We start from the raw sequence: 9798 nt of genomic DNA, 5'->3' as shown, positions 1-9798 counted from the left end.
ATACACACACACACACACACACACACACACACAGACACACACTGGAGGCCTGGTACATGAATTTGTGCATGGGTGGGGTCCCTCTGGGTGGCCTGCAGGGATCAGGCCAACACCCACAGTCCAATGCCACCTGCAGCTCCTACCTGCCGCTCCCGCTCATCCCGGCCCCACTGTGCCTGCCATGGGCTCACGCCCAATCAGTCCTGATCAGGAGAGGCTCTTGCTGCCGCAGCAGTGCTCGCCAGCCATGATCCCTGCATCTGGCGCCCTCCAAAGGGGAGTGGCCTGCGGGATTGGGTTGAAACCAGCTCTCTGACACACCCCCCAAGGGGTCCTGGATTGCGAGAGGGTGCAGGCCGGGCTGAGGGATGCCACCGATGCAGGATTGGGCTGGGGAGGGACCATAGGAGGGCTCCAGGGCATATCCGGCCCATCTCGCTCAGTCCAGATCAGCCAGACCCCAGCAGCAAATTAACCTACTGGTCAGAGCATCTTCCCCCTGGTGGTCAGTGCACATCATAGCGACTGGTTGAGCAGCCTTAGCATATCATTAGCATATTACGCTTTGATTGGTTGTTTTGCTGTTCAGTCTATTTGCATATTACCCTTTTATTATATAGGATACACACACACACACACACACACACACACACATATTCTGGCCACTCTAATATGAAGCTCTGATCTATTTCAGGGATCAGTGAACTATGTCCCTCAGACCAAATCTGACCCACAGGTATACTCAAGCCAACTAGCAGTGTAAGTGGTGAAGCTTGAGCATACTCCTCTACCCCATTGCCCTCTCTGCTTCCAGTGCCTGCTTTCCCTTCTGGCAGACATGTATCATTGCTGCCCACGGCTTACACTGGTCTCTGCCTACTTGTTGGAGGCTCTGCTATTGGCACCAGCCAGCAGAGTGGTGGAATCTCAGTCCAGTGGAATCTCAGTCTGGGAGTTGGCGACTAAGTGAGTTGCCTCACCTCTGGCCACCTGCCTAAGTTAAGACAGCTAAACTCTCTGGGAGAAGAGAAGGGTGTTGCTGGGGCCCAAAATGAAATGCACTGTGGTAGCTGCCAGTCTTCCCTCTTTCAAGCCTGCCAGAACTTTCTCCTTTAGGTAGAGTGACAGGCCATCCTGTTTTTCTGGAAATGGAAGGGATTCCCAGGACATGGGCCTTTCAAGACTAAAAGAAGGGCAGTTCCTGGCAAATCTGGCTGGTTAGTCAGTGGTTACCTTACACATTGGCTGATAGCTCCTCATCTGGAAAGCGTCTCAAATGGAGGCTGCAAAACTTGCTGAAAGCCTGGGATGGCCCACCCCAGATAAATAAGGTGGGGTGAGGCAGGAGTTGTTCTCTTGTTTATATAAATACCTACATACTATCTTCAATTTTGCCCCTTACATGACAAGCCTGTTTACTATCTGACCCTTTACAGAAAAAGTTTGCCAGTCTCTTATTGATTATTTTTGTGATATTACCACATTGTTTCAAATTTAATATCGTTTTATAATAAATTGATATTTGGTAGGGTGTATCAGCACTCATTCTTCTCCAAATTTTTCTTGTCTGTTCTTGGACTGTTACTCTTCCATATTGATTTTAGAATCAGCTGGTCAAGTTTCATGAAAAAAATACTGTTGGGATTTTGGTTGGAATAGAATTGAATAATAATTTTCTTCATTATGTGGCTACATGTACTTAGTTTTATTCCTAAGTGTATTATATGTTTTCCTGCAATTGTGAATGCTATTTTAAAAAGATCGCCCTGGCCAGGTAGCTCAGTTGGTTAGAGTGTCGTCTGATATGCCAAGGTTGTGGATTCAATTCCCAGTCAAGGCACATACAAGAAGAAACAATGCATGCATAAATAAGTGAAACAATAAATCAATGCTTCCCTCTTTCTTTCAAATCAATAAGTAAAATCTAAAAAAAGATACATATTTTCTAATTGATTATTGCTGGTACACTGAATTTTGTGTGTTGGTTGGATACCAAGCAACATTGCTGAAATCTCTTAGTAGTGCCAGTGGTGCCAATAGTTTGTCTGCACATTCTGTAGGTTTTCCTATGTAGATTATTATATCATGTGAAAGTGATGGCAACTTTCTTTCTTTAAAATATCTTCTCTCATTTATTGATATCATTTTATTGTTCTGACCTGTCCCCCCCTCTTGGAGTAGAAACAGTGATGAGAATTTTTTATTTGTTTTCTGATTCTAAAGGGTGTTATTCTAATGTTTCACCATTAAGGATGATGTTTGTTGCAGGTTTTGGAGAGCTACCTTTAATCAAGCTAAGAAAGTTCCTTTTTCTTCTAAGTTGGCTAATAGAAATACATTGCTGGGTTTGGTAATATTTAATTTAGGAGATTTCATCAATGATCATAAGGCAGATTGTCCTGTTCTTATGCTTTCTTTGCACTGTTCTAGTTTTAGTATCACGGTATATTAGACTCACAAAAGAAGTTGGAGAAATTAAGTTTTTTCTGTAATATTTATATAAAATATGTATTATACATTTTTGAGGTTAACTTACTTCTAAAACCATATGGGCCTTTGACAGCTAAATTTAATCTATTATCATTTATTATAATTACTGATATATTTGGACTTCTTTTTTGTTTTTAATAACACTTATTGAAATATAATTCACATACTATAACATTCATACTGTTCACATGTAAAATTCAGTGGCTTTTGTTATACCCAGAGTTGTGCAGTCATCACCACAATTTAATTTTAGAACACTTTAATCAAACTAAAAAGAAACCCTCTACGTATTAGCAGTCATTTACAATCCCTGCCTCCTTCTAGCCCCTGGCAACCACTTACATACTTTCTGTCTTTATTAATTTGTCTATTCTTGGCATTTCATATAAATGGAATAATAAAATATGTGGCCTTCTGTGTGTGGCTTCTTTGACTTTTCGTAGTGATTTCAAGGTTCATCCATTTGTGGCATATATCAGTACTTCACTACTTATTATGGCTGCTAATAGTCCATTGTATAGCTATAACACATCTTGTTAATCCACTCATCAGTTGATGGACATGGGGTTGTTTCAACTTTTTGCTATTATGAATAATGCTGCATATGAAATTCATTAGTAAGTTTTTGTGTGGACATGTTTTCAATTCTCTTGAGTATATTTCTAGGAGTGGAATTACTGGCTCACATGGGAACTTTAATTTTTTGAGAAACTTCCAATGATGATTCTTCTTATTGATCAAGCTTTCTTTATTTTTCTTTCTACCCTCTATTCATTTGGAAGTCATACATTTTATTCCTGCTCTTCTAGTGGTTTGAAAAAATTTAAATGAATATGTGACCTCTTAGATGTTTACAGATAAATGTGACTTAACAAAGTCTAATATTAATCACTATATCTATTTTTTTCTGAACAATATCAGAGCAGTAGAACACAAATACTTATCACCACCCCCTCTTCCATGTTATTGTCTAGTATGTTAACTTTATTGTTAACCATCCCTAGCTATTATTATTGTTTATTTTTTATAGTTAATGCTTTTAAAATTTGCCAACATGTTTTTCAGTTTTTCTGTTCACCTTTGTTTCTTCTGTCCTACTTTTTCTCCTAAAATTATTATTTTCTTTACTGAAGTATATGTTTTCATTGCCTTTGAGCAAGGGTCTGTGAGTGAAAAATGCTCTAAGTCTTCTTTATCTGAAAATGCCTTTTGTTTACTCCCACTCTTAATGATAGCCAGGCCTGGGCTTCAGGGTAGCAGATATTTTTCCTCATCACTTTGACACTGTCATTTCATTTTGTTTGAGCCTCTATTGTCAATATGATTGTCATTCCTTTGTAGGATATTTTTGTTTGTTTGTTTTACCTTTGGTACTCTGAATTTCATTATGATATGTCTAGATATGCTTTTGGTTTTACTAATCCTGCTTAAGACTCAGTGTCCTTTGATCTGAAAACTAGTGTCTTTCTTCAGTTATATACCATTTTCAGCCATTATCTCCTCAAATATTGCCTTTTTCTCCATTCTGTTTAATTTCTTTTGTAACTCGTTTTCTGTATATTGTGAATGGGATTTTAAAATAATGCTACCACTTTAATTATACTCTGTTTATTCTATCCTTAGGCATTTTACTCACTCACATTTTCATCTTTTTTTTTTTTAATCTTTCTGTGCTGGTGATTTTCCCAGCTAACTTCTACTATTTACAGTTTCTCTTCAGCTATATCTAGACTATAGTTTTACTTCCGTATTCCGTTTTTAATTTCAATGACTATATGTTTTGTTTCTAGAAGTTCTTTTTGTTTCTTCTTCAAATTCATCTTTTTTCTTAAAAATACTTTTTGATCTTTTTAATTATTTTAAACATTCCTATTTTATAATCTCCTTCAATTGTTTATTTTGTTCAGTTCTTGAGATGCTAATCCTGCTGTTTATTGTAACAGCTGATTCTTTCTCACAGTGGTTAATTTCCTAATGTGATTTCTATGTTTTTATTATAAACTCAGCATTGTCCTTTCTGTGGGTGTTCTATGCACCCTAGGATGTGGAGGTGTCTCTAAACAATTTTTTTTCTATTTTGCAAGAGATTTAGGACTTTTACCAGTTCTGGACATAGCCTATAAGTGTCTGGTGTTTCCCTGAGATGATGGGTGAAACTGTTCTAGTCTCCTTCACACCTAATAGGTTGATTTTGAGGATCCCAATTTTAAACAAGAGTTTCAATTTCAGTTTCTGTCTTGTGTGGTCTGAAGACCACACTTCCTATCCTCTTAGGAGTATTAATTTTCCATCTATGTTAATAATGGGGCCTTCATTTCAAGTAAACTCAATACAACATACATTAGGTTAGAGGTATCTGTTTACCAAATGATTATTTATTTTACAGAAGGATTAACTCTAGATTTCTTCTAAATAGTCATTCATGTATTGTACTAAAATGCGATTTAATTTCTAAAAATTCAATCTATATAAAATTTTGCATAGTACTCAACAAATATTGAATAAATGAGACTGAATGAATGAATGTAAAACTAACTACTGTAGCATGAAATTGAAAATGCCATTTTATTAAAACCTACAGGATAAAAATTTTGATACAAATTAGCAATAGTAGGTTTGAAAATCTTAAATGCAACAGCCAAACTATTAAATAGAAACCATAATGAGTTGCCCAAACTCAATGGTTGACATTTAGAAGAGTTCATTATTTTGAAGCTAAATACAAAACTGCTTCCTGAATATTCAGCCTGTGAAAAAAACATTCTGCTGGATTGCAATGATCTGGAAAGTTAAGTTAAACTTCACATGGGGTTATGTATTAAAGAAGAGACATCTTTATGGCATGTGCACAATTCAGCAACTGATGCAAACTCCATTTCTTGAGATACAATGGAGTTTGCTAGTGTCAAGAGGGTCAAGTGATTTTTCTTGCAAAGAGAAAGGACCACAGGAGAGATAAAAGGAAGTTTAAAAAGAATAATGGAAACATAAATGAAAGAGTATTATATTCCAAATCTTTAAACACAAAAAGGGAGGAGGAAGTCATTTTGAACACTTGCTGTATTGTGTAACACTATACATTTTTAATAACAAAGGGAAGATCAGCTTGAGATTTCTTTAATGTACATCAAAGCCAAAGGTTTACAAACTACATAAAGCATCTTTGAATACAAGGTATAACTAGGACAATACTACTTTTATTTCTTTGGTTAAATGAGGCTTAGTTGTTGGCATCACCTAGGTTTTTATTAATACAATGCTGAAAAAGAAGTTCTGCATTTACTAAGTATAAGAGAAAGGACAACTGTAATTTATTCACAACTGTATTGTATTTCAGAAACTGGGTTATGTCCCAATTCATAGTCCCCACATGGTTTGGGGAATGATTTCATGTTCCTGTAGGAGCTAAGAAGAATGGGGGTGATTTTAGTTCCAGTGAGATTTCAAGATGAATAAAAGAGCAAAAGATGGAAGGAGTTAATTTGATTATAAAATATTTCACTAGTTTTTATTGGTGTCATTTGAATCAGAATTTTAAAACAAATGAGTTCTATTAGTGGTAGGAAATGTCACCCTTGAGGGGAACTTAATGATTATGCAACCCAATCCCTGCATTTTATAAATGGGAACATTTAGGCTCAGAGAGAGCTAGTGACTTGCCTAATGTCATACAGTAAATCACAAGAGAATTGGGACAAAAACTTAGGCCCCTTAACTCTGAGTCCAGTGTTATTTCTGATATCTTATACAAGTTGAAACTCTTTGGGTTGTTTGTTTGTTTAACAGCTGGATTATTCAATTATTTTGATAGGGCTTTAATAACAAAGTATCAAAAACTAGGTGGCTTAAAACAACAGAAATTTATGGTCTCATAGTTATAGAACCTAGAAGCCTGAAATCAAGGTGTCAACAGGGCCATGGTCCCTCTGAGACTCTGGGGAGAATCATTCCTTGCCTCTTCTTAGTTTCTGGTGGTAGCCATTGATCATGGGTGTTTTTTGGCTGGCAGCTGCATTGCTGCAATATCTGCCTCTGTCTCACATGGCATTTTCCATTTGTATCTTTGTCCAAATGTCCCTCTTCTAATAACAACCCCAGTCATATTGAATTAGGGACCAATCTAATGATTTCATGTTAACTTGATTAAGTCTGCAAAATTCTATTTATAAATAAGGCCATAATCACAGGTACTGGGGGTTTGTATTTTAACATCTCTTTGGGAGACACAATTCAACTCATAGTATTAGCTTTATTGAGATGCAATCCACATACCATCCAGTTCACCTACTTAAAGTTTACAATCTATAGTTATTAGTGTATTCTCAGGACTGTAAACATCACTATAATCTAATATTAAAATTTCTATTCCCCCTAAAAGAAACTCCATCCCTATTAGTAGCCACTTCCCATCCCCCCTATCCCTGCCCCAGCCTTAAGCAATTACTAGTCTACTTTTTGTCTCTATAAATATGCCTACTCTGGGCATTTTATTTAATTGAATCATACAATATGTGGTCCAATGTGAATGTTTTTCGCTTAGAAAAATGTGTTTAAGGTTGATCCAGGTCATAGCATGTATCAGTAGCTAATTCTTTTTTTGGCTGAATAATATTCTCTTATATGGATACACTGTATTTGTCTATCCATTTATCAGTTGATGGACATTTGAGTTTCCACTTTTGAGTTATATGACTATTACTACTATGAACATTTGTCTGCAAACTTTTGTGTGGAGATATGTTTTTGTTTTTCTTGGGTATATAGCTAGAAGTGGAATTACTGGGTCATATGGTAATTATACTCATTTGTGGAATTTCCAGATGGTTTTCCATAGTGGCTGCACCGTTTTATATTCCCAACAGAAATGTATGAGGGTTCCAATTTCTCCACATCCTCCCCAACACTTCTTCTTATTCTTTTTTTTTAGCCATCCTAGTGGGTATAAAATGGTATCTCATGGTGATTTTAATTTGCATTTCACCAATGACTCATAATGATGAGCATCTTTTCATATGTTTATTGGCCACTTGTTTATCTTCTTTAGAGCAATGTCTATTCAGATCCTTTGACCATATTTTAAATTGAGTTGTTTGTATATTTATTGTTGAAATGTGAGAGTTATTTTTATAAACCAGCGGTTCTCAACCTGTGGGTCGTGACCCCTTTGGGGGTCGAACGACCCTTTCACAGGGGTTGCCTAAATACACCCTGCATAACAGTAACAACATTACAGTTATGAAGTAGCAACGAAAATATTTTTATGGTTGGGGGTCACCACAACATGAAGAACTGTATTAAAGGGTAGCGGCATTAGGAAGGTTGAGAACCACTGTATAATATAGCCTATGTAGTCCCTTATCAGATATATGATTTGCAAATATTTTCTCCCATTCTGTGGATCCTTGTTTCACTTTTATTCATGGTGTCCTTTGAAGCACAAAAGTCAAAAGTTTTAAATTTTAATGAAGTCCAAATTATCTATTTTGTTATTGTTTTGCATGCTTTTGCTGTCATATCTAAGAATCCTTTGCAAAATCTGAGGTCATGAAGATTTATCTCTATGTTTCCTTCTAAGTATTTTATAGTTTTATCTTCTGAATTTATGTCTTTGATCCATTTTCAGTTAATTTTTGTATAGGATGTGAGGTAAGTGTCCAACTTCACTTTTTTTTTTTTTTTTGCCTGTGGCTATCCATCTGTCCCAGCACTATTTTTTTTAAAAGAATATTTTCCCCAATTGAATAGTCATGGCAACCTTGTAAAAAATCAGTTGACACATAATGTTATTTTTGGACTCATGATTCTATTCCTCTGATCTATATGTCTATCCTGTGCTACTATCATACTGTCCTGCTTACCATTGTTTTTTAGTAAGTTTTGAAATTGGGAAGTGTGAGTCCTCCTACTTTGTTCTTTGTTTTCAAGGTTGTTTTGGCTATCCTGGGAAACTTGCAATTCCATATTAATGTTAGAATCAGCTTGTTAATTTCTACAAAGATGTCAGTTGTGATTCTAACAGGGATTATGCTGAATCTGTAGATTAATTTGGAGAATATTGCCATTTTAACAATATGAAATCTTCCAATCTATGAACATGGGATGTTTTTCCATTTACTTAGATTTTTAGTATCTTTCAACAATGCTTGTAGTTTTCAGAGTGTAAGTTTTTCAGTTCTTTTACATTTGTTCCTAAGTTTTTTATCCTTTTGATGCTATTATAAATATAATTATTTTCATAATTTCATTTGTTGATTGTTCATTGCAAATATATAGAAGTACAATAGAGTTTTGTATATTGATCTTGTACTGTGCAACCTTGCTAAACTTGTTTATTAGTGATAATAGATTTTATAGCGGTTCTCAACCTGTGGGTCTTGACCATCAGAAAACACATATAGCATATCAGATATTTACATTATGATTCATAACAGTAGCAAAATTACAGTTATGAAGTAGCAACGAAAATAATTTTATGGTTGGGGGTCACCACAACATGAGGAACTGTATTAAAGGGTCGCGGCATTAGGAAGATTGAGAACCACTGCTAGTATTTTCTATTTACAAGATCATGTCATCTGCAAATAGAGATAGTCTTACTTCTTTTTTTTTTTTTACAAATCTGGATGCCCTTTATTTCTTTTTTCTTGTCTGATGCCTGGGCTAGAACCACTAGTACAATGTTAACTAGAATTAGTGAATGCAAGCATCCTCATCTTGTTCTTGACCTGAGAGTGAAAGCTTTCAGTCTTTCACCATTAAGTATGATGTTAGCTGTGGATTTTGAAGGTCTCTTTCAACTATTCTTAACTGATCTATCCAACTTCCCCCCCACTATCAACCTTTGCATGTCTGTTGTCCAACTCTTCAATCTCAGCCTTGCTCACAAACATTGACCAGTCTAAATAGCCTAATTTTTAATATACTTTTCTTTACATGCCCTGTTTATTTTTGCCTCTGCACCCATTGCTCATAGTAACAGAGAATGCTCTTTTTCTCCAGCAATCTAGCTCATACACTTCCTCAGGATAGAGCTTTATTTCCCAGATTATTGTACCACCACCTCCTCAATAGACATAGTGGACACATATACCCTATGGACAAACGTGCATCATACGATTCCCTGACTCCCCATTTCCTGGGTGTTTGAAGCTAATTTACATTTTGTTTCAGTTTATATCACTTTGTAAATATTCTTTCATTGTTTCTGATATCTTTGTCTTGGCTCCACCAACTACACTTCTACAGAGCAAGGACTGGAACCTGGCATTGTAATATCATCTACAACAGACCTTAGTACAAATACTTATA

This window comes from Myotis brandtii, unplaced genomic scaffold, assembly GCF_000412655.1.
Source record: "Myotis brandtii unplaced genomic scaffold, ASM41265v1 scaffold39, whole genome shotgun sequence".
NCBI classification, from domain to species: Eukaryota; Metazoa; Chordata; class Mammalia; order Chiroptera; family Vespertilionidae; genus Myotis; species Myotis brandtii.
Note: the sequence above shows the minus strand (reverse complement) of the source record.